Source organism: Humulus lupulus, chromosome 1 (genome assembly GCF_963169125.1).
Source record: "Humulus lupulus chromosome 1, drHumLupu1.1, whole genome shotgun sequence".
NCBI lineage: Eukaryota > Viridiplantae > Streptophyta > Magnoliopsida > Rosales > Cannabaceae > Humulus > Humulus lupulus.
In genome coordinates, this window is record NC_084793.1 from 197,932,379 (window position 1) to 197,958,460 (window position 26,082).

Here is a 26,082-nt window from a genome sequence, read left to right on the forward strand (position 1 = left end):
AAAACAAAGTTCAAATAATTTGTTGCACGCATGACTATTTTTTTTGTGCAGGTGGAAAGTAACTTGTTTAAACCTTATTTTTGGCACTATAAATTATTCAAAAAATTTCAAAAATTTGCATAATATTCTAAATTACTACAATATAAGGGTCATCAAAAAAAATTCGCAAAAAATACTTCCTAAGCCAAAATCAACAAATGGGTGCACTGGGTGTGCACCTATTGTTATTAATCTCATGATATAAACATGATAAGTATTTCCAAAGCACTACAAAAAAATATAGAGTTTTTTTTTTCAAAAGTATACTTTTTTTGGTGTTTTTTTTTTACTTTTTTATGGTCCTTCATTCTTTTTTTTCAAAAATACTGCCTTCAGTTTTTAGAAAATACATTTTTTAAGGTTATATATTTATAAAAATATGGTGTCAATAAAACAACTAAAAAACAACAATAAGACAACAACTAAACATTAACCCACTGCATGCTAATATTTTTTTAAAAAAAATCTAAATATATCTGAAAACAACTAAACAACAATTAGATATCAACACAACAACAAAACAACTATATATAAACTTAAACTAAAAACCAACATGAAAACAACTATACATACAAGCTAAACAACAACCCCACAACAACATAGTGCAACCCATGACATTTTAAAGAAAAAGCACACTGCAATACAAATATAAAAGAAATAAACTTAAATGCAATACTCTCACAACAACAACACTGAAAAAACTTAGAACTTGCACCCATCCCTCACTGCCCAACAGCCATCAACCCATAACATTTAGCCTCCATCGTTTCTGAAGCCCCAAAATCGAGCCCAGATGCACCCCTCGATGTGTAGGCATTCAAATGTCCACCCATGTTCTCAATCACCTCATCCAGATCACGCGCCGTCCTCTTCTCGGTCCCCTTGAAGATCATGTGCTCCAAGAAATCTGCAAAGTGGTGATCTTAGTCTTCAGAGCAAAGAGGATCTGTGTGTGGTCAATGATGGTCGGGTGTGGCGACCCGTACTTGAGAAAACAAGGGTCGGGGTTCTCGAGCTGCTGGAGCTTGGATTTGATGGCCTTGTCGAGGCGATCATAGATCATGACATCTGCAGCTAGAGGCGACGAAGCTGGAGACTGCGAGGAGGCGATCGCGGGAGAGGTCGATGCTGTGCGAACTGCTTGGGTGAGCAAGGTCTGAACTGGGAGGGTTTGCTTGGGTAGTGATTTGGGGCGGCACCAGAGCTAGGGACGAAGACACGAAACCTGAGGTTGCAGGGATGAGTCCGTAAAAGTGTGATAAACAAACAATGAACAGTAAAAAAGTTTAAAAACCTATGTGTCAGTCAAATATTAAAAAAGTTGCTTTTTTGTCACTTTATGTAATATTCTCAAAAATATATGCATGGAACTTTCAGTATTTTTTTAAAAGTAAATATTAAATTTATATAATTAAGTAAAAGTTAAAAAAAACAAAGGAAACAAAAAAAAATCAACAAATTCGATTACTTAAAGAACAAACTTTTTATATATAATAAAAAGTAGTCTTACAGTAATATAAAAAGTAATGGGCCAACAAAAAATAAACAAAATACAAATTGTTATTTTATTTAAATAAACTCCAAAATACATAGAGGATAATTTTTTTTATAGGGGTTTCACTTTAAGCCCTATTGGTGGAGCTCTCAGTATTTCTCGACCCGTGAACAGTTTTTGGCGTGATTTTTTTATGATTGTGTATATTGTAGCTATTTAGAGCATCCTGCAAATTTTCAGAAAATTCCGAATAGTTTACAGTATCGAAAACTAGGTTCAAACATGTTATTTTCCACGCGCATAAAAAAAATTTAGTCATGCGTGCAACATGTTTGAACCTAGTTTTCGATACTGTAAACTATTCGCAATTTTCTGAAAATTTGCAAGATGCTCTAAATAGCTACAATATACATGGTCATAAAAAAAAATCACGCCGAAAACTGTTCACGGGTCGAGAACACTAAAAGCCCTACCGGTAGGGCTTAAAGTGAAGCCTCTATAGGAGAATTATGGCTTAAAGTGAAGCCCCTATAGGAGAATTCCCATATACCCCTATAGGAGAATTCCCATATATAAATATATATATTCTCCTATAGGGGCTTCACTTTAAGTCCTTCCGTTGGGACTTTTAGTGTAACGTCCTACGTTTTCGGGTACCTTTAAACGACTCGGGTCGGGATTTTTCCCCCGGGTTAAGAATATTATTTTAAATAATATTATATTTTGTTTGTAAGTATTCCATGAGTTATTGCTAGCAAAAAAAAAATGAATTTTGTGATTTTAAAAGTCAAGATAAGACTTTCGGTCCTGGACCGACACAAAAACCCTGATCGGGTAAAAATCTCGGAAAATAAAATGAAAAATCATGGCAATTATATTTTGGGCAAAAAATACATTCATAAAAGTTAAAGTTTGGTAAAAAATAATAAACCTAAAAGAAAATGGAAATTTTAGGGCATTTTGTGTTAAATGCCTAATTTTACCGAAATGGGAAATTTTATTCCATGAATGGACCTTAGGTTAAATTTTATTATGTTATTAATTAAATTAAATGTGAGAGACATTTAATTTAATCAATTAATGTTAAGTTTGGTGATTAAAACTTAATAAAAGTGAAAAATGTGTCAAAAGCCAATTTGGACTTTTCTTCTTATGAAACCTTTATTAAAAAAAAAAAAAAATTGAAATGATCATATATGGCAAAGGGTGGCCGGCCATGTGGTGTTTTAGAGTGGTGTGAACCCAAATTTTATAAAATTTAAATACCATTTAATTAAGAGGTCAAGTGGGCAAGTGGATAGAAAAACACTCAAGTACCTTGTGATATTTTGAAGAGTATTGTGAGCAATTCCCACACTAAGAACCGACCACTCTCCATCTCTCATTCACTATCATCTTTTTTTGAAGACCTCTCAAAGTGTTCTCTCCATTTTTCAAGCCCAGGAACACCAAGGAAACTTTGAGGCTAAGTCTTGGTCTAGGAAGTATTTTTCCTAAGGTAAACCTTCACTAATCTAGGCTTTTGTAAAGTTTTAAGCTTAGAGTTTCAAATAGCTAATTAACTATGTTGTTGGGGGAAGTTGGTTAGGGTTTTTGAAAGGTTTTGGAGGAGCCAAAGCTAATAGGAAGGTCCAAACCTTAAGCAAGAACACCAAAGAGGTAAAAAGTTTACTTTTGATGATTTTGTTGTAGGGTTTTTAGTTTTATGCATTATTTTGTATATCTAATGCTTAAAGTTTCTTGTTGGTGATGTAATAAGGTTATGGTAGTTGTTTAATAATTTTTATGATGCATGTGTATTGATTTTTGAAAATGGGAACCAAAACCCCCAAGGGTTTTGTAGGATACCCTAAAACAAAACATGTTTTGAGCTGTGACTTCCAAGGGGTCAAGCAGCCACTGTATATTTTTTTTGTAAAATTAAATTGTACTGTGATGTTGTTGAGATTGAGTACATAAAATTGAGCTTTTGAAACACAAAAAAATGTTTAGAAATGAGTAAGTTATGCTATTTCAAAGTTTAGGTAAAAAACTGTTTTTTTCGTATTCTTATTTTCGGAACCAAGTTTGGACAGCCACTGTATAGGGAAAATGAACCCAGTTTTTTATAAAATTTTGTGGACATATTACTGGCATAACCTATTATTCCACTGTAAAATTTGGTAAGAAAATATTGAACGGTTTGAAAGTTATTAACTGTCAAAGTTTGGGAAAAATAAGGACTTGAAAATAAGGTCATTTTTACCTCATTGTTGGAAAATGATTTCACCAATAAAAAATGCTCATTTTGACCTAAGATTTTTCAAAGACCTAAATGGCATAACAAAAATGGAATTGGGAAATCTTGGTAACAATTGGGTAAGTAAATTTCAAGTTATGAACTAACGAAGTATGTAGTTAAAAATGTGAAAAATAGGTTTTTCACACTTAGTGTAAAAATGAGATTTTGGAACATAAGGTAAAAAGTAAAATTTTGTTTATTTCAAGATATAAAATGGTAAGTCTTGAAATCATATTTTCACTAAAATTAACCCTTTGAGTTTAAATGAATTATTTTTATTAAAGAGTTTTTATTCTTTCTAAAAATAAGAGATTTAATTTATTAATAGTTAATAAATTAAAAGAGGGTTTAAAACCCTATATTTTGAGAAAATAATTAAATGAATTATTTTTCTAGTAAGTAAAAATTGATTAATTGCTTTTGGAAAATTAATTAGTCAAGATGAGAAATTTATAACGGTTTTCCTAATTAAGACAAATTAGGCAATTTTCTTAAAACGGTTTTTAGATATTAAAACCTTAAGAAAAATAAAAGGAAAATTTAAAGAGTTTATTTTCTTTAAAAATAATTAAGGAATTTATTTGTATTTTATGGATATAATACCGGCTAAAATCTTACATATTTTAACCGACTAGTCGAAAGTGCGGGTTAATAGTGATACCATGAAAGAATAAGATTTTTAGTGGGTTGTGGGGAAATACCATTGTGATACCGGAGCCTAGGTATCGAGACCTTAGGATAGGTCTCCCCGAGACTTAGGGTTTAGTCTCAAATATTTTGTATAACTTTCCTTAATAGGTTTAAAACCAAATAAGGATTGTAAATCCTTACAAATGACTTTTATTAAAATGACCAAACTGCCCAAAATAATAATAATGAATTATGAGTGCCATAATTAATCCGAGTATACTGTATGGATAACTACAGTATTGGCTAAGCGTAACTGGACTGAACGTTGGAGGGTGAAAACTTGCTGAGCGCTAAGGACTCCAAGTAAGTCAACTTATATTGTATGGCTGCAACATGAAATGATTATTGTCTTGTATGTTAGTATAGGGATACATGCATATATATAGGCTGTCATAGAAAGTTGCTTAGAGACGTTAGTCTAGTGAGTGCTGATTTAGAAAATATGAACGGTAGAAGTCCGTCATATCCTAGACGGTTGATCCCCGTCACACTGCTTGATTTTATTTATGTCCGGTTCATTACCGCGACGAGTGGCCATGAGATGAGGATAAGCTGGTTAAACCTAGGGGCGCCAAGATAAATGGGACCTAGGGGCCCTCATGCTTACTTAATCATTGGACGGTTAGAATCCGAGCAAGTGCTCTGATAAGTTATTCCCGGATAGCAGCCGTGAATATTGGCCATTCCGTGAGAGTGCTTAGAGATACTAGGAGTTGCCAAGATTGAGTGAGGTTGAACACCCTAGGGGCAGCTGCTCACCAGCACCACTGATTAACATAGAAGTCTCCATAAAACCGTGTAAATTGGATTACACTCTTGAATAAGTAGCGATGCCCTAGGTAACACGATAGTTACCCTTGATGAGAATATTTATTGGCTAGATCTTAGTGTGGAGACTCGGTTCTCTTTTACAGATTAGAAATTATGTTGGAGGGCGCGTTACGCATGAATTGTTGGAAATTGTCGAGCGTTGGTCTCAAATTATATTGTGATATAATATATCTGCTTGCTCTGGGATTTTCTGAGTGCAGGGAGATAATTGTTGGTAAGATATAGTTGTGATATAATATATCTGCTTGCTCTGGGATTTTCTGAGTGCAGGGATATAATTGTTGATAAGAATTAGCTGTGATATGATATATCTGCTTGTTCTGGGATTTTTCTGAGTGCAGGATTTTTATCTAGTTACGAATTAATTTATCATTGGTTATCAGGCATGACCATAAGTTTTCCAGGACGATTTAGCGTTCTTGAAATTGATTGTGTAGGGTTCGGATGGGTCCGGAACCCTAATTCTCTACATGCTTTGTTTGAAAGTTGATCTTACTAAGCGTTTTCGCTTACCTAGTTGTTTCATGTTGTAGGTAAGAGCAAGGGCAAGGCAGAGCAGTGAGCGCTGGAGTCTTCCTTGCAAATGTACATGTGGACCGACCTTTTGGGAAGCCTTTTTATTTTTGGAAATGTTGTGTAATTTTCCTAAACTAGGCTCACTCTAATCTTTATAAAACATGTTTGGTAACTAAATGTTAAGTATGGCCATACGACTTTTTAAAAAGTTTTTTTTTCTATGGGTTTTTGAGACATTTTGTTAAATGAAAACATTTATATTTCCGCATTATTGAGTCTTGAAAAATCCGGATCGTTACATTTAGTGTTCTCGACCCATGAACAGTTTTCGACGCGATTTTTTTTATGACCGTGTATATTGTAGCTATTTAGAACATCCTGCAAATTTTCAGAAAATTCTGAATAGTTTACACTACCGAAAACTAAGTTCAAACATGTTGTTGCACCCGTGACTATTTTTTTTATGCGTGTGGAAAACAACATGTTTGCATCTTGTTTTCGATACTGTAAACTATTCGGAATTTTCTGAAAATTTGCAAGAAGCTCTAAATAGCTACAATATACACGGTCATAAAAAAAATTGCGCCGAAAACTGTTCACGGGTCGAGAACACTGAGAGTCCCACCGGTAAAGCTTAAAGTGAAGCCGTCTTTCTGCTAAATAAGATGTATTGAACTCATAATTCATTAGAGACTTTTTATGAATGTCAACTAAGTATCGTAAGTAAATTTCTCCCAGTTGTTCAATCATTTGATAACCAGAGTCATTCTTTGATAAATGATCACTATGACTCAGACTCAATAGAATTTGATCGATCCTTTTTTCTGTCGTTAAGGCGGAGAACTGAACCAAGAGCTCTCTTTCTTTATTATCAATCCAATCACTGTCATATAGAAATTTTTTTATATATATATATAACTTTTGAAAATGTCGGGATTCTACAGGAGCCAAAAAGGTTGTGTTGCCACGTGAAGTGGATAACTGGATATCACCTCTTTATTTTGTTACCGAGCTTTCTTAACTTGTATACAGAGTGAGGAATTATATTTCTATATATGTAGGGTAACATTATAGTATGGATTATTTTTAATAATTATATATATTTTTTGTATTTTTGGTACATAAATAAGCTGTTACTCTTATTTTGTTATGTAACAATGTATAATATAGTTATAGGAGACATTCTACAAATTTTTAGAAAATTTTGAATAATTTAAGACGTTGAAATCAAGATTCAAACACCTTGTTGTTTCAATATTTATGCACAAGTGTAATATGCTATTTAAATAATGATTTCGACATTCTATATTATCTGAAATTTCTTGAAAATTTGTAAGTCTTTTGTAACTACATTATATACTGTTATGTAAAAAAATATAGTTATAACTTATCTATACACAAAAAAATACTAAAAATATCTATCTTTAGTGATTAAGAACAATTCATACCCAAAATATTTTTTTATATTTTAATGCATGTATATATATATATATATTACTAGATACAAACAACGTCCAATATGCACGTTTGCTTATTTTTATTTATTTATAGAATTTATTAATTATTTTTATTAAATTTATATTAATATTATATAAATTTCAAATAAATATTTTATTTTAATTAAATAATTTATTTATTTTTGTTCAAGTTTATGTTTGTTCTAGTTTTTTAATTTGAGAGTTACAACAAGAGATTATATATTATATATTTAATGTAATATTAAATATTATACGTGGATTTTAAATTTAAATTTCTTGTTAGGTTTTAAAAAAAAATAATTTGTTACTAATTGACAGTAGATTATATTATAGGTTTAATATGATATTATTCTAATAAGTGAGTTTAAGTTTAATTAAATTTTATTTAAGTTATAAAACGTAGGATTTTATTATTTTTAAGTAATAATCATTGTAAAATATATCAAAAATATCATATTTTAATTTGTTTAATTATTTATTATTTTTAAATAATTATCATTGTAAAATATCTTATTTTAATTTGTTTAATTATTTATTATTTTTAAATAATTATCATTGTAAAATATCTCAAAAATATTTTATTTTAATTTTTTAATTATTTATTTTATTTAAGTTTAAATGTTTACAAATTATAATTAAATATAAGAATATTCTGTTTAATATAAGAATATTTCGTTAAAGTTAACATTAAAAAAAAATAAAAAATCGTTAAAACAAAATTTTTTTACTTATTATATAGAAGAGATCTTGTATATAATATTGATTTACACCCAAAACCACAGAAGAAAGGGAAAAACTGACAATTATTCATCTTTGTATATTTTGTAATAGATATTATATATTCCATTGTATACGTTGCACTGGAACACAAAGATAGCTACGCCGTGATTTGGAAGCATTATAAATATACAATGCTACAAAGAAGTCAAATAGAAGCATCTCCAACTTGGACAACTACTGATCTCTCCAAATATTGGAACCTAAGTAAACCCTCCATTTTTTCTTTAATTTCCTCAAATTACCACTACATATTCTTGTATACATATATTATTATTATTATTATTATTATTATCATTTTTAAACAAATATATACATAAATATTAATTAATAGTCAATTTGACTTTAATTACGACTTTAAAATTAAAAAAAATTCAACCAAAATTGGGAAAACAAATGTACATTAATAATAACTAAAAAAAAATACACTTATCATGTTTATATCATGAGATTAATAACAATAGTATATGACTACTCACTAAATATAGCAATTATATAAAAAACTTTCATAATGGCTTGGCTTCAGCAATAAAAAATGAATTAGAGACACCACTCGGTAATTAAAAGTAGAGGTTTTTTCATAAAAAAAAAAAACATTTTGTTTTGTTATTTTTACATTTTTACAATCCTTAATTTTTATTTAAAAATTTTACTAACTCAAAAATTCTGCTTTTAAAGTTTCCTATTTACAAAAATACAGTGTCAAAAAGCAACTTCAAATCAACCAGACACCAATCTCACTTTAACTGCGAATTAACTCAACATGAATCTAAAATAAGCTAATATATATTTATATAGGGAGTTTCTTAGGTTGGGACACTACTTTCTCCCTTACCGTATGTACATTTTTTATTTTTGGCACTTAAAAAAATTATAACTCAATTTTTTTATATGATGACATACACGATAGTTATAGTAGATATTCTACCAACTTTTGAGAAATTAGGAATAATTTATAGTGCCGAAATCATAGTTCAAACAGTCTGTTTTCCAAGCGTATAAAAATAATAAGGCAAGCGTGCAACATACTGTTTAAACTCAGATTTCGACACTGTAAATTATTCAAAATTTCTTGAAAATCGTCAGGATATCTGATATAACTATACTGTACGTCATCATACCAAAAAAAATTAGATTATAGTTTCTCTAAGTGTTGAAAATAGAAAACGCCCTACGGTAGGGGGAAAAAGTGATACCTCTACCTAAGAATTTCCATATATATATGTATGACAATTCTCCTATAGGGACTTCACTTTAAGCCCTACCGGTGGGGCTCTCAGTGTTCTCGACCCGTGAACAATTTTAAGCGCGATTTTTTTATGATCATGTAGATTGTAGCTATTTAGAGCATCCTGCAAATTTTCAGAAAATTCCAAATAGTTTACAGTACCGAAAACTAGGTTCAAACATCTCGTTGCACGCGTGACTAATTTTTTTTATGTCGGTGGAAAGCAACATGTTTGAACCTAGTTTTCAGTACTGTAAACTATTCGGAATTTTCTGAAAAATTTGCAGGATGCTCTAAACAACTACAATATACACGGTCATAAAAAAAATCGTGCCGAAAACTGTTTACGGGTCGATAACACTGAAGAGTCCCATCGGTAAAGCTTAAAGTGAAGCCCCTATATGAGAATTGTCATATATATATATATATCTATAAACAACCTTGAAAAACTTATCACTAATGTATAAAAAATAAATAAAAAATATGCACTAGAACAACTGAACATAACCTCTAAATCAACTAAAATATTTATTCGTTGTAATATAATGGGAGAAAGCAATTACAAATCACGTAGACATCAACCCTATAATAATATAATGTTGAAAAAATAACTTAAAATCAACATAAGATCAACCTCACAACAATACAACGTTAAAAAAGCAACGACAAATCAACTAAATATTAATTTGCGTAAACTAAAAAACAACATTTTTTTTGTATAATTTATTAAACAATATATGTAATTAAATGCATATTACCATAAAAAAATTAAAAATTAAAAAAATAAATTTACATATTCTTTTTATGGTTGTTCACGTAGGGAGGCAGATTTAATAAGATAGTTATCAATTAAATTAGAGTATTGCTATTAGGCAACCAACACTACTCTGATGAAGCAAATTTTATATTTGTCTCACATATTTTAATGAAAGTGGAACTCAGTCCTCTTCTCTCTCTAAAGCGATCTCACCACCTAACCCGCCTTAAAAAACCCAGAGAAAGAAAAGAAAATTAAAATAATGATTAATTTTTATATTTTAAATACACATATATATATATATCCATATCAAAGAGGGAAGAGTTTTGGTGGTTTGATCCGATATTGTGGGAGTAGTTTCTCCAAATCTCAATTAATTCTATTAATGGGATGTTAGGTTCTCAACTGTCATAACAACCCCATTTGTTAATTCAATCATTGGTCTATAAAAGGACAACTTCACTCCACTTGTTAGAACAAGAGAGAAATACAGATGAAACAAGAAAAATACTAGATGAGAAGGGAGAACTCAATTATGGAAATCAACATTGAGTGTTGAGAAAGCTTGTAAGAGTTGAGTTTGGGGAACTGTATTGAGAAGCACAACTATTGGGAAAGTGCTTGCTCAGGGATTGAGAGGAAAACACCTATGAGATTGAGTGTTTAGAGTGTCAGCTCCAAGATTATTCCAAGAAGCTCGATAGAAGATTTGTACTCATTTCATTGATTGAATAAAGAAGAGATAGTGGTTCCTAAATCTGGATTAGGTTCAAGATCACATTGATCTTGTTTTGAACTAGTATATATACTTGTATCAATTTATGCTTTAATGTTTTTAGTTTTCTAATTGTTTGATTATTAGTTTTACTGATATGTGTTCTTAGTTTCATCTCTGGTTCACTGAGATTCATTTGAGGTTCTTGAACTAGGAAATCTATCTTTATTTCCTACAAAATCAGAGTCAGGATTTTGATCAAAAGGGAGAAGAAAGTTCAAGATCCTAGAGTTTCTGCATTACAACTGATAAAGAACACAAGCTAAAAGACTATGTCAACCATGACCAAGTTTGAGCTTGAGAAATGTGATGGTACAAATGATTTCTCATTGTGGAGAGAAAGCCTTAAAGGAATTCTGGTACACTAGAAAGTAGCCAAGATTATTGGAGATCAGAAGTTGTTTGCTGATAAGAAACTAGAGGAAGTAGATGAGATGAAAGAAATTGCCTATTATACGATAATCATGAACCTATCAAATGGAGTACGAAGGAAATTGAATTCAGAGACTACGACAAAGGGATTATGGGATAAGATGGAGAAATAATATTTAAAGCCTTCTGTTTCTAACAAAATTAATTTACTTGAAAGACATTATGGTTTTAGAATGAATCATGTTATGTCTTTAGATGAAAACATTGACAAATTCAATGAAATCAGTGTAGGTTTGGCAAATATCGAGCACAAGGTGGATGAGGAAAGCCAAGCAATAATCTTGCTGCGCTCATTACCAATGACATACCAAGAACTGAAAGCTGCAATAAAGTATGACAAAGATATCACTTCACTAGATGGAGTTCTTGGAGCATTGATGTCCAAAGACTTTGAACTTCAGTTGGAGAAAGAATCCAAGAAGGATGAAGCTTACTTTGTTCGTGAAAGATCAACAAAGAGAAGCTCTTCAAGAAGCCATACACCATTTCATTCACGTTCTAAATCAAGAGGAAATGATTCAAGAACATGTTACCGCCGTGGAAAGGCGGGTCATATCAAAAGATTTTGTAATCTATTGAAAAATTAGCAAGGATTCAAACAAAACCAAGACAAAAGAACACACAATTATCATCGACCTCAACATGACAACTAATTTCAGAATGGTTCCAAGTAAATGCATGATCAAAGGAATCAAAGAAATGATTCATCTGTTGTAGCCGAAGGAGAAGATGAATGTTTATCAGAAGGAGAACTTTTCTTCATATGAGAAACCACCATGACAAAGGAGTGGATTCTTGATTCGGGATGCACATTTCATATGTGTCCCAATCAAGAATCATTTTTTGATTATAAAGAAATTAATGGTAGTAAAGTATTAATGGGTAATGATGTTTCTTGTAGGGTCTATGGCATTGGCAAGGTAGTTGTTAAACAATTTAATGGTGAGGTCAAGGTATTGACAAATGTAACGTTAGGAATAGTGCCCTTAAAGCAATTGTAGTTGACAAATGTTTTAAATGAAATAAATAATTGAATTGAATTATATATATAGACTATGTCCGATATTATATTGATAATATTAAGTAAATATCATAAAATTCTAACGTTTATCTATGTGGTCTTAATCTCATATTGATATGAGAGGATCGAGATTAAGATAATAAACTTAAAACAGTTCGCAGTAAAATAAAGTTATGGAATCTTTAGATTAATTACTGCTAGTACGGTTCACTAGTATTATGAATACATGTGACCTAGATCTGGGTTACTAGTGTAGTAGGACACTTTAGTGGAGGTACTTTGCATGCTGAGAGTATGTAGAACTGGACTAGATGTGATTTGTTAATACTTGTTTAAACATCGTTTCATAGTATTAATCAAACACATGAAATGATGGTCATATACACAATGAGCTTAATCTCGAGGTCAATATGAACTCCTATATATGTCATTTGATCCTTTGATTCAGGCGTTAAGGTTTATCAGAATGATCAGGCTAAGAACAATTGTTTTGGGGACTTAATGATGTATATGACTGGGGACGTAGTTTAATAGATATGGAATCTATACCTTCTTATAGATTGAATAATGGTTCCCTATAGGGTTGGCTTTTGGAACTGAAAAGGTTATGAGCGCTCATGTCGCAAACTTGTTGTGACACAACCTTCACTAGTAAAGTCAATGGTACTCTAGGAACAAGATATAGCTAAAAGGGTAAAACATTACTTTTATTCCCTTTTAATTATGAACCATTAATAGATGATTAACGATGTATGTAATGATTATATCAATGGACACTTTATTCTTTAAAAAAGTACTCAGTAAATATATGTCTGTAATTATCAAGAGTTCAATCTCATATTTATAGTAGAGTAATCATGAGATTTATAAATATGATTATTTAATCAAAGAGCTTTGCTTAATAATATAATATTTATTGGAGCTTTAAATTATAGGTCCATAGGTCCCCAGGGTGACTCTATCAACACCATCTCAATGTAAGAGTTGATACAATGGTATTACTGTAATTTGGAAATTTAAGAAGAATTTTATTCTTTGGGTCAAGTATGCAATTTTATTATAATTGAGGTTCAATAATTAATTTGGAATTAATTATTAATTTTTGAAAATATATTTATTAATTTAAATATGTAAAATTTCGAAATTCATTTAAATAAATAAAATTTTCAAATTAATTGTTTTATTTGAGTGGGATGATAAATGATTTTTAGTCTTGTTTCAGTGTGTCGTTTTAGGAAGTTTTTGTATTCAATTAGATTTTTTTTGTTATACTTTACGCTTATTTTGGTTTGTTTTTATGTTTTGAAGGACTCGGGACGCTTTGGAACGAAAAAAAGGTAAAAATCAATAAAAAGACAAAAATCTGGCAAAACTGGTGATTGGAAGCAGGTAGTGTGACCGCGCTAGGTGATTGGAAATCAAGGATTTCTGCAGATTTATATAACGAGGGGCAATTTGGTCACTTTTGTAGCGTCCCAAATTTGTAATAAGGCTTAGGGGCCTTGATTAGCGTGCCTGGAGGGCAATAAGTGATTTATTATTATTATATGTGAATTTGATTAGTATGTGATTAGAAATGCATGTTTAGGTGAATTAAATATGCATGAGGGCCCCGTCTGGTTATTAGGGGCATGTTTGTAATTTTCGCTCGTTGAGGGAATAAATGCAATATATGTGATATATTGGTGATATATTTGTGATGTACGATCCGAGACAGTCCTAGGGAGCGATTTAGCTAGAAAGTCACAACGGGGTCAAATACTCGGCTTGGGAGGAACTTAGGGTTATTTTGGGAACATTAAAATGTGTTCGGGAATTATTAAATAACAGGTAGAAATTAAGTGATGGTTGGGATATGTCGGGATTAGTGTGGATCTATAAGAATACTCGGGGACTTAGCGAGGTATGGCAAATGACTGAAATGCCCTTGGGGTTGCTTAAGGATCAAGGATAAGTAAAGGGCTATTTTAGTCATTTTGGTTAAAGGATAGGCTTTATTTTTTGGCTGCCAAGGTTGGAAGGGGTTAGAAGGTAGGAAATAAAGAAAAGGTGTAACTCAGTTTTGGCCTCCCTTCTCCCTCTCTACCAAATCTCTTTCTCTCCCTTTGGTGTCTTGAAGCTTTGAAGAAATTTGGAGGTCTTGGGTTGATGAGTTGGGGGCTTGAAGTGTGTAGGGATTGCTCAGGCCGAAATTAATACAGAGGTAAATTTCTTTCAAGTTTTCTTTGAGGATAAATTCTGTTTAAAGTGAGTTTAAGTTGAGTTTTGAGTTAAAGGTTGAAGTTGGTGTGAATTGGGTTGGGTTAGTTAGTTTATGGGATTCTAGAGTTGTTTAAAGTATATTAGTCTAGTTATAGGACTCAATTCTGGTGTTGGGGGTGCGTTTGGAATGATTTACAGGGAAGTTAGCTTGTAAAAGTTGCATGGAATTTCTGGGTTTCAGGGTTGAGCCGCGGCCTTGTTCTTAGGCGCCGCGGCCCGCTTGAGTTTTTAGGCTAGTGGCCTTTGAGGGAATTTCCCAGGCGCCGCGACCCTAGGCTGGCAGATGTGAGGAAATTTTGTCTCTGTCTAGGGGCGAGGCGCGGCGCTTAAGGGAGGCTGAGCCGCGGCCCAAATGTGGACTTTTGGCAAAATGAGGGTTTTTAGCTTGGGAACTTGAACGTTAAGGCTCGGGAAGGTTTCTACTACCCAGTTTGGTAGAAACCAAGGTCCCAGAGGTTAGAATTTTATCTCGAAGATATTTAATGGATTAGAATGTGATGGTTGATTATGGTTCATGTGTTGTGACTAGGATTTCTTCAAGGCTCGGGTTAGAGGACTGTGCTCGTGATTGTGGTGCTTGGGAAGCTCGGGACACAGGTAAGAAAACTACTGTTCCCACAGAGCTTGTATGCAGGGCAGGGCCCTATATGATTGTGTTGCAAGGCGTAGCCCTTTGATTGAGTTTATTCATGTTTGGTATTTGATTTATTATGCTATGTATGCATATGTGTGAATGTTCGGCAAGAGCCTGGAACGGCGCAGGCCGTGGTCGGCAAGGCCAGGAACGACAAGGGGCTGAGAACGGCGTTAGGCACGTGGAGTGCAAGGCCGAGTGCGGCAAGGGGTCGGGAGCAGCGTTTAGCACGCGGAGTGCGAGTTGCCAGGGCGAGACCCTAAATGATACCTAGGATATCCTTACGGTGTGGACCGTGAACCCAGGGCTTGGTAAAGCGCCTGGGACGACATGGCCATATGTGTATAGCCTATTGATGGCCGATTTATATGCTAAGTGTTTGATATGCATATGTTATCTGCTTGTGTGGGTTTTCTTGCTGGGCTTCGGCTCACGGGTGCTCTATGGTGCAGGTAAGGGCAAGGGGAAAGTCGACCAACCATGAGTACGGAGAGCGTGAAGCGGCGCATACATGTTTGGATTGCCTGGCCGCCACGACTAGGGGTATTTTGGGAGATGATTGTACTGAACTTGGATTTTGTTGTTCAGCCGACTATGATTATGTTTTTGAGTTGTAAATATTTCTAAACAGTATTTTGGGATCCCAAATGTTAAACGCTTTATGATTTTCAGTAAATGAAATTATTTTCAAAGTTTATGACTCTGTTTATGGTTTAATTACACTTTTGACTTAAAACCTCGATTAGCGAGTTATAAGCACATTTTAAACTCACTCAGTAACAACTCTAAGGAAGTAGGGCGTTACAACTTCACTTGGGGAAATCATAAGGTTTTGTATTTTTATGCGATTTTTAGCAATAAACCCTAATTATGTAGAATTGGAACTAGGAGAAGATGGCTGAAGAATATTGGAGAAACTTTGGACCAATTAGAGTTTTTCTTTTCCTCATCTTTTCTTTATTTTCTTGTCATTTTTATTTTAGGTTGATTGTTAATTTCATGGATTTGAATAGTATGAATATGAACTAAATCTAGTTTTAGGGATTTTAATTGAGTCTCTTGAAACTCTTCTATGAATTAATGCAAAGTTATGTTTTTGTTCTTCTCATTTTAGATCTTCTCAATTCATACTTAATGCTTGTGATTTATTGGCCATTTATTACATGATATATATGAATTTATTTCAAAATCTGAAAGGTGAGATTCAAACATGCTATAATTGACTAGACATAGATTTCGATATTGAACGAAAGTATCAATATGGTTTATGTAGCTTTTAAGTTCTTATGTCTAATGCTTCCTATATGTTGAGTTTATCATAGAAATGTAGAAAATTCACACATAGGTTGAATTTTATATATCTTAACATGAATATAAGAATTTGCTATCTCATTTAGAAGAAAATTTTATGAGAATATTGCATTAATGAAATAGAGAGTGAAAAGATGGCGAGATTAAATTTCCTAATTTTCATCCATTAATTAATTATCTTCATTGTTATTTGTTTAGAGTTTATAGTTTTTAATTGTTTTTATTTCGTAATTTTTATGTTGATGTTTTAGTTTTCTCTTATCAAGAAATTTTTCGTTATCCAAATAGAGATTAATAATTAAATATTGGTACTTAGTAATTCAGTATTCTTGGGATGATATTTGTGCTTATGCACTATATTACTTGAAACGATTGTGTATACTTGCACATCATATTTTCGCTATCACGGGAGAAATAAAATTGGTAAGTCAAAAATAATTTTTAATTTATTGAATTTTAAAAGACGACGATAATGATGATCATCAATTTGAATTTTGAATTTTGAATTTTGAATTTGAAATTTAAATCTTGAAATATGGTTGTCATATTTTCTTTAAAAAGATAATAAATACCTTATTTTGTAGAAGATTGATTTTAATTAAATATGCAATATCCCTGAAAAGAATATTGCAATCCACGCATGGCACAGTCCAAGGACTGTGCCATGCGTGTTTGACTACACTGATATTGTATCAGTGTTGTTTTTATTTTATTTATTTAATTATATAATAATTTGAAAATAGTTTTTTCAAATTTGGTAAGTTTATCTAAATCATATCCTATCATCATTATGATATTATTATTATATTACTATTATTATTAGGAATAATAAGGTAATATAAATCTCTATATATATGATATAAAAGAAGAAGAGAAAATACACAACAAAACAACACAATACACAATTCAGAATAGTTCTCAGAATTTTTGTCAGACAAAAACTCTTTCTTCTTCTTCTTCTTCTTCTTCTTATTCTTTACTCTAGCCATTTTCAGATCATAATCCAAGTTCTCATGTGTTGAGAAATACTTGTGATTCCTAAAATACAAACCCATGTTTTCTATGTGCCCACACACATCTTGAGGTGTAGAGAACACTCCGGAAGATCATGGTTTGAGTGCTCAAAGCTTTGGATAGGAAGATCGAAAAATATACAAAACGACTCAAGGACACTTGATAGGCTTCAAGAGGTAGTTTTTTATGTTCTTGAATTATTTTTTTGTTTATATGCTATATATAAATATATTGTATATATATATATATGTTGCATGATTAATAATATTGTATGTTAATGTTTCTGGATGTTTTCTTATTCATATAAATTGTTTATATGAGTGATGACAATTTCTTATTGTTGTTGTTCCTAAAACAATGAGCCCACCACGCCAATTTCGCTGCGTGCTCTGAATGTTTTTCCAACATGTAAGGCATATACCATAATTGAGAAGAAACTTGATTTCTCTCGGATCTTTGGAAGATGAAGGATACAGCTACAAGTCTACAAATGACATCTTGAAAATCAGTAGTGGCTCACTAGTAGTGATGAAAGGAAAGAAAGTTAATGGACTGTATGTACTAGAAGGAGAAACTGTAGCCATTGTTGAAGCATCTGTTGTTAAGACTCAGGAAAGTGAGATGCATCTATGGCACCAAGGATGGGACATATCAGTGACCAAGGACTGAGAGAGCTTCACAAACAAAGGAGCATAGACAAGTTGAAGACCTATGCATTACCTTTTTGTGAAGCATGTGTACTTAGAAAGCAACATAAAATTAAATTCACTGCAATAAAACACAATACCAAATGAGTCTTGGAGTACATTCACTTGGATATATGGGGGCCTAGCAAAATACCAACACACTCAGGTAAGCATTACTTTCCATCTATAGCAGATGGTTACTCTAGATGTGTTTGGGTATATTTACTTAGTATTAAAAATGAATGTCTAAAACAATTTAAAGTATGGAAAAATCAGGTGGAAAATCAAACAAACTCTAGAATTAGGACTCTTAGAACAGATAATGGCTTAGATTTTATAAACCATGAATTTGACGTGTTGTGCAATGAGTATGGTATCACTAGACATAGGATAGTAGTGATTACCCCATAACAGAATGTAGTTGCGGAGAGGATGAATCCTACTCTACTAAATAAGGTTAGGTGTTTGCTAGTAAGTTCAGGGTTGTCTAAATCTTATTGGGGAGAAGCACTTGCTACTGCATGCTATTTGATAAATAGGAGTCCTAACAGATCTATAGATTTGAAAACTCCATATGAAATATGGTATGGAAAAGCCCCAAGCTTGAAACATTTGAGAGTTTTTGGTTGTGCAGCATATGCACACCAGTCCAATGATAAACTAGGCACTAGATCTGTCAAGGAAGTTTTTCTTTGTTACCCTATAGGAACTAAAGGGTATAGACTTTGTGTTAATCAAAATGGTAAGCCTAGAATTATAATTTCAAGAAATATTATCTTTAATGAGCATGATTTTCCTCACTTGAAAGCCGAGATTAATAGTGTTTCAAATGATGCAAGTTGAAGAGTAAAAGGAACATGGTTGAGTTTGAAGTTAAGCTGAGAAACTTTGAAGGAAATACTCAAGCTACTGCTGATATGAATGACCAAAGTGAATCAGAAACTCAACTAGATGCAATAGAACAACAACCTGATCTGTCTGGGTATCAACTGACAAGAGATCAAGAGACAAGAGCTATACAACCTCTACCAAGATATGCTGAAGCTGACTTGGTGGCTTATGCACTTGTAGTAGTGAAACAAACTCATATACCAGAACCCAATAGTGTTGAAGAGGCTCTTTCAGGGAAGAACAAGGCTGAATGGAGTCAAGCAATGAAGGAAGAAATGGATTCATTAAGCGAAAACAAAACATGGGATTTAGTTGCAAAACCGAATGGTCAGAAAGTGATTTCATGTAAATGGATTTTCAAGGTGAAGGAAGGTCTGAATAAAGATGAGCCTTTGAGGTTTAAAGCAAGGCTTATGGCAAAGGGTTTACACAAGTGGAAGGAATCAATTACAATGAAGTGTTCTCACCTATAGTAAAGTATACGACTATAAGATTGATGCTATCTTTTGCAGCACAACAAAATTTAGAAGTGGAGTAGCTTGATGTCAAGACTGCATTCTTAAATGGTTTTATAGAGGAGGACATTTATATGCATCAACCACTTGGTTTTCAGATGGAACCAAGCAACAAAGAGATGATGTGCAAGCTTAGAAGGTCACTGTATGGTCTCAAATAATCACCACGACAATGGAATAAGAGATTTGATACCTATGTTCAAGACATTGGATTTGTTAGATCAAAGTTTGATCATTGCCTATACTACAAAAATCTTGAGCAAACTACATCAGTTTTTCTCTTACTATATGTAGATGATATGCTCATTATGGGGAAGGACAAGATTGTGATAAAAGGCATCAAAGACAAGTTGAAATATGAATTTGAAATGAAGGAGTTCGGTCAAGTCCAAAAGATACTTAGGATATAAGACAAGGAACATAAAAGATGGGATTTTGAATCTTAAACAATCAAGTTATATCCAGAGGGTACTTCAGAGATTCAACATGTAGGATTCAATGAGTGTTTCAGTACCTCTAGGAGGACAATTTGTACTTTTAAAAGTTCAAAGTGCAAAGACAATTGAGGAGATAGAAGAAATGGCAAAAGTCCTTTATGCTATGGCATTAGGGTGTTTAATGTACATCATGGTCAGCACTAGACTAGACATAGCACATGCTCTAAGAATTCTTAGCAGGTTTATGTCGAACCTCGGATTAGAGCATTGGAATGCTCTTAAGTGGCTGCTTAGATATCTAAAGGGAACTACTGAGATGAGACTGAGATACAAGCAGATGGATCAGAAAGTTACACTTGAAGGATTTGTAGATGCAGACTATGCATCAAGTAAGGATACAAGGAGGTCAACTACTTCATATGTATTCACAACAAATGGAGATTGCATATACTGGAAGTCCCAACTACAGTCAGTGGTGTCACTATCAACAACTGAAGCTGAGTTTATGGCAACTACTGAAGCGTTCAAAGAGGCAATATGGTTATAAGGAATGCTGCAAGAGATGAAGATGATGAAAGGTAAAGCTAAGATATACTTACATAGTCAATCTTCTATTCACCTCTGATAAACGAGTTTTAGGATCGTTTAGGGTTTACTTTTTATGAAGGTTTTCATTAGTTTAGGGCTATTTTATTGCAGAATTACACTCGTTTGTTCATGTTTTAGGTTTTTCATGCTAAGATGGTGAAAAGAGTGGAATGAAGTGAAAGTGAAAGAAAATAGAGTTATTTTGGAGAAAATCGCGTCTTTCAGGAGCAATATTGTAATGCCCCAAAATCCCTAACGTGGTTTAATGGTCGGATTAGTAGGCTGGGAGGACCATAATTGATTTATTATGCCATTAAACTATTATATGCATGTTTATGTGAATTATATTATAATATGATGTTAAATGCATGCATGTAGGTCCACATTTCATGACAGGGGTATTTTGGTAATTTGGCCCGTTAGGGCATAATTGTATATTTGTATGCATGTCGGTGATTTATTGTTGAAACCACATTATAATGTGGATTTTTTCGAGCTATTCGACATGAGACGATCTTTGAGTATAAATTAGTGATTTAGTCATAACGGGATTAAGTTCGAGGCTCGGGGTGAGTCTCGGGGTGATTTAATGATTAGAGCATTGCTGGGAATTAAAGGGTAACGTGATATGAATTATTGGTATTTGAGAATATCGAGAATAGCAGGAATTGGAGGGTGTTAATTATGATTACGAAATAAGTGGGAAATGACGATTTTACCCTTTGGAGCCTTTAGAAACTTTTATTTGACCTAGGGGCATTTTAGTCTTTTCACCCCTATGATTGATATAAGCCATTGAAGGCTGTGGAACTTGCAAGAAACAGAGCATAGAAAACCTTCTCCCGTGCATCCCTTTTCCTTTGGAATTTTTGACCTCAATTTGAAGAAACAAGCTAGGAAATCAAAGGTTGGAGCTTAGAAACTTGGTTCATCCATTGAAGAGGACTCAAATCCCACTTGAGGTAAGAATTCATCCATGAATTTTAGTTGTACCCTGTTTTTCTTATGGTTTTCAGTCAAGAGAATTTGATGTGTCTAGTTGGGAATCAATGGAAGTTTTTGAGGAAGATTACTTGGGTTTTGATGAGGTTGTGATATGTATGAAGTTTAGGGGTTGAATTTGATGTTTAGGTGGTGTTTGGGATTGGTTTGGAGGCTTAGTTTTCAGGGGAAGTCGCAAGGAAGGAAACCAGAACAAATTCTGGTCTGCAGATGGCGCTCCAACACTAGGCAGGGCAGAGAGCTGGGTCTCTCTGACTTGGGACAGCGCCCGAGCGCCACTTAGCAGCGCCCCATAGCTGGTCCATTTTGCAGCAAGCCTATTTTAGGGCTCGAGATGACTTTTAAGGCTCGGGGATGGGTTCCTTTACCCTGTTTGGGTGGATTGGGAGTCTCGAGAGTGCGGGATTGGTCCCAAGAGTAAGGTTTTAGATTGTGAACCTCTCATTGATTTACTTTATTAATGGATTCCAATTGGTTATCGTTCACAAGGGTCGTTCTTTTATTATTTCTCTCTCGAACCCGAGGTAAGAAAACTGCACCCTGTGTTTATGACATGCGTGGCTATTATAGAGGCATGTTGATTGTTAAATGTGGACATTGATTGCATATTAAATTCTTTGTGAATCCTGTTTACTTGTGTATGGCATTGACTAGTAAGAATTGGCATTGGTTGTGTGTTACTGACCTAAGAGTCAGAAACGGCATAAGCGTCAAGAACGCAGAGCTGATAAAAGATTAGATCTAATCGACATCGACATTGAATGACTCATATGGGGTATTAATGCTGGATCGACCCTAAGTTCAATGAAAATTATAAGCGCTTGTCTAGTCTATGACTAGTTACTCAGAGCCAGGGCCAAAGGCCTAGGTGACTGTTTGTCACATGGCTAAGGGAGCGGAATCCCACAGTTGTGACTCTATGGTCACTCAGTAGGTTTATGTTGATGACTATTCATCAGATACCTACCTCGTTTAAGCTAGTGAAATGATCACTTATCGGTAGAGGGTACAAAACCCACCTTAGTGACTTTTACAACTGTCACTCCTCTATTTTGGACTAAAAGTCCTGAATGATTATTATGATCATTGTTGATATTATATTCATGCAGTATTGAGTTTTCTTGCTGGGCTTTGGCTCATGGGTGCTATGTGGTGCAGGTAAAGGGAAAGAAAAGCTCACCCAGCCTTGAGTGGAGAGCTTAGGTGGCAATGTGTACATATGCAGCCGCTTGACCACCACGGCCAAGGAGTTCTTAGAGGAACTAGGGGGTTTACCCTATTTTTACCGCTTAGATCGGCGGGTTGTAAATTTTATACAGTAATGATTGTTTTGCATTGTAAATAACTTGTAAACATTTTTATGGGCCCATGAAGAGTTTTATGTTTTAAAAAAAATATATCCTTCCCTTTTGATTGGTTTTCCACCTTAACCTATTAATAACACCTAGAAGCACGTTTTTAACCAAAGAACTCGATTAGCGAGTTAAATTCACGGTTAAACGTTTATCGTAACGGTCTTGGGGTAACCAGGGCGTTACAAATATGTTTGAGTAATGATTTTGTAAATAGCGCTACAGCACTAACAAAGTAGTGCTACAATGCTAGAAAAGGGAAAATTGAAAGTGTTGAATCTGTAAGTAGCGCTACAACGCTACAAAACGAGCGCTACAACGCTTTCAAGAACTGAAGAGTAGCGCTATAGCTCTACAACGCTAGTGCATTAAATTTTGAGGCAACTCGACTCTGTCAATAGCGCTATAGCGCCCAAAACCTAGCGCTACAACGCTATCGATGCGGTTTTCAGATTTTTAGCCACTTTTTGAAGGACAAAACAGTCTTTTCACTTGGGAGCCTTGGAAAACTATTTAAGGGACATTATTCTACGAATTTTGTAAGCAGTTTTAGTTTTATAAACCCTAGATTTAGAAAAGGTTGCTGTAATGAGATTTCTTTTCCTGACTTTTCAGATTTTTCTCTTCATCTGAATCCTTTAGGTTATTTTGTATGAATAATTATTTGAAGTTTATTTTCATTATGTTAGCTATGAACTAAATCTTTTATATAGGGATTAATGTAGTCACTTGAACTTCAATTTAATTTTATTATGATGCTCTATTGATACTTCTTCTCTATTCTAATCTGTATGATGTTTGTTTAATGCTAGTAAATATTTGATCACTATTTACTTGATTTAATGGTTTTGATTCACAATTCAAAAGATGGGAATTGAATATGCTATCATTATATAGACATATGTTGCATATTGAACGAAAGTACCTGTATGACTTGTGTAGTAATTAGGTTTCCATGCTTAATGCCTTCTACATGTTTAAGTTTATCACAGAGATGTAGAAAACCTACATATAGGCTGAGATCTTATATCTTGAAAAAGAATAGGAATTGATTATGTTAACCAACTATTAGAATAGGAAGAAGAGATTTAGAATTGATTAGTAAAATTAATAGAATGAAAAGTTGATGAAATTAATTACTAGGCTTTTTATCATTGATTTTTAATTAGTTGATTCATTGTTTTACTTCCAGTTATTTAAATTCTGTTCATAGTTTAGAGTATTCATTTTAATTTTAATAATTCATCTAAATCTTAAATCACCAAATAGAATTTGAAAATCAATTATTGATAATTGGTCAATAGTCCTTGTGGGAACGATACTCTATTTACTATCTATATTACTTGAATCGATTGCGTGCACTTGCGTATCATATTTTCACGATCAACCTCTGTAAAAATCCAGTATACCACGAAAAGAGCAAACACATTGACATTCATTTGTTTTGAATAAGAGACAAGATAAATGAAGAAGTGATATCATTGGACAAGATTGGTGCTGAGGATAATCCAGCTAATATAGGAACTAAGGTGCTACCTGTAAACAAGTTTAGGTATTGCTTAAACTTGCTCAACCTTGGTAACTAATGATGGGTTCACTATCTCTACAAGTGGAATTATATTACTACACCTAGGTTGTGATTTGAAGAAACTAGGTGGAATTTGTGGGAGTAGTTTCTCCAAATCCCAACTATTTCTGTTAATGGGTTGTTAGGTTTTCAACGGTCATAACAATCCCATTTGTTAATTCAATCCTTGGTCTATAAAAGTTAAACTTCACTCCACTTGTTAGAACAAGAGAGAAATACAAGTGAAACAAGAAAAACACTAGATGAGAAGAGAGAGCTCAAGTGTGGAAATCAAGATTGAGTATTGAGAGAGGTTGTGAGAGCTAGGTTTGGGGAACTTTATTGAGAAGCATAATTGCTGCGAAAGTGCTTGCTGAGGGATTGAGAGGAAAACACCTATGAGATTGAGTGTTTAGAGTGTTAGCTTAAAGATTGTTCCAAGAAGCTTGATAGAAGATTTGTACTCATTTCATTGATGGAATAATAAAAGATAGTGGTTCCTAAAACTGAATTAGGTTCAAGATCACATTGTTCTTGTTCTGAACCAATATATATACTTGTTGTCAATTTATTCTTTTATGTTTTTTGTTTTCTAACTATTTGATTATTAGTTTTACTCATTTGTGTTCTTAGTTTCATCTCTGGTTCACTAAGATTCATCTGAGGCTCTTGAACTAGGAAATCTATCTTTATTTCCTACAGATATATATATATATAGAGATAAGAGAGATTGAGAAGTATTTTGTAGGTTTTATGTTGGCCTCCATTAATACTGGTGCAAGCTCCTTCTTCCCTAGAGACCTTAAGCTCCACCTATTGTAGCGTTAGTATCCAACAACCCAAGGACCATCCTCTCCGGCATACTCGACCGACCCTTCCATTGAGAGTGAGGTTGAATCGCAAACCTCTACCACAACCCACCACCATCGCCGATGGTGCTTCTTGCCTCTCCTCATGGGCCTCCAACTTCTTCAGTGATTGGTCGTGGAAGTCAAACAACAGAGACTCCAAAATGTTCAAAGGAGAGACCGTATAAAAAAAAAAGTCGGCACCATTTTTAAAAAAAATCTTTACCTGATTATAAATTTACAATTTTTCCTTTACAATTCGTGTGTTATGTAAAAATCTTTTAAAAGTATCGACATTTTCATAAATAATAAATACAAAAAAATTTTTTTTTCAAAACTTCGGGCAACCAATGTCTCCTCTCGATAACAAGTACACGTGTCTCTATTATGAAATATTAATTTATATCTAACAGGGACAGAAATTTGCTTGGCTATAAAAAAAGTGTATATAAACATTAAACATATTTGTTTTTTGTTTTTTTAAAGTATAAATTAATCATAATTAGATGCTTGATAATTTATTTTAGGAAAACTTGACCAATTATGCCTTTTGATATAGTTTATTTTTTCAACATGTTAATTTCAATAATTCTTACATATGTATGCCACCAACTATTTTTTGGTCAAAATATCCCTCCCATTAACTCATCTCTCT

The 26,082-nt window shown here is 33.2% G+C and overlaps 1 long non-coding RNA gene across 2 annotated transcripts; it reads left to right on the forward strand.

Moving 5' to 3' along the window:
• Window positions 1-2,554: 2,554 nt before the first annotated feature.
• On the forward strand, window positions 2,555-6,695 carry LOC133824709 (uncharacterized). Of its 2 annotated transcripts, XR_009888564.1 has the most exons (4): window positions 2,555-3,032; window positions 3,115-3,193; window positions 4,743-4,808; window positions 5,870-6,695. It is a non-coding gene; the product is annotated as an uncharacterized LOC133824709 (long non-coding RNA). The 2 variants fall into 2 exon arrangements; XR_009888563.1 differs by lacking the exon at window positions 4,743-4,808 and having other exon boundaries at window positions 2,566-3,032.
• Window positions 6,696-26,082: the final 19,387 nt, after the last annotated feature.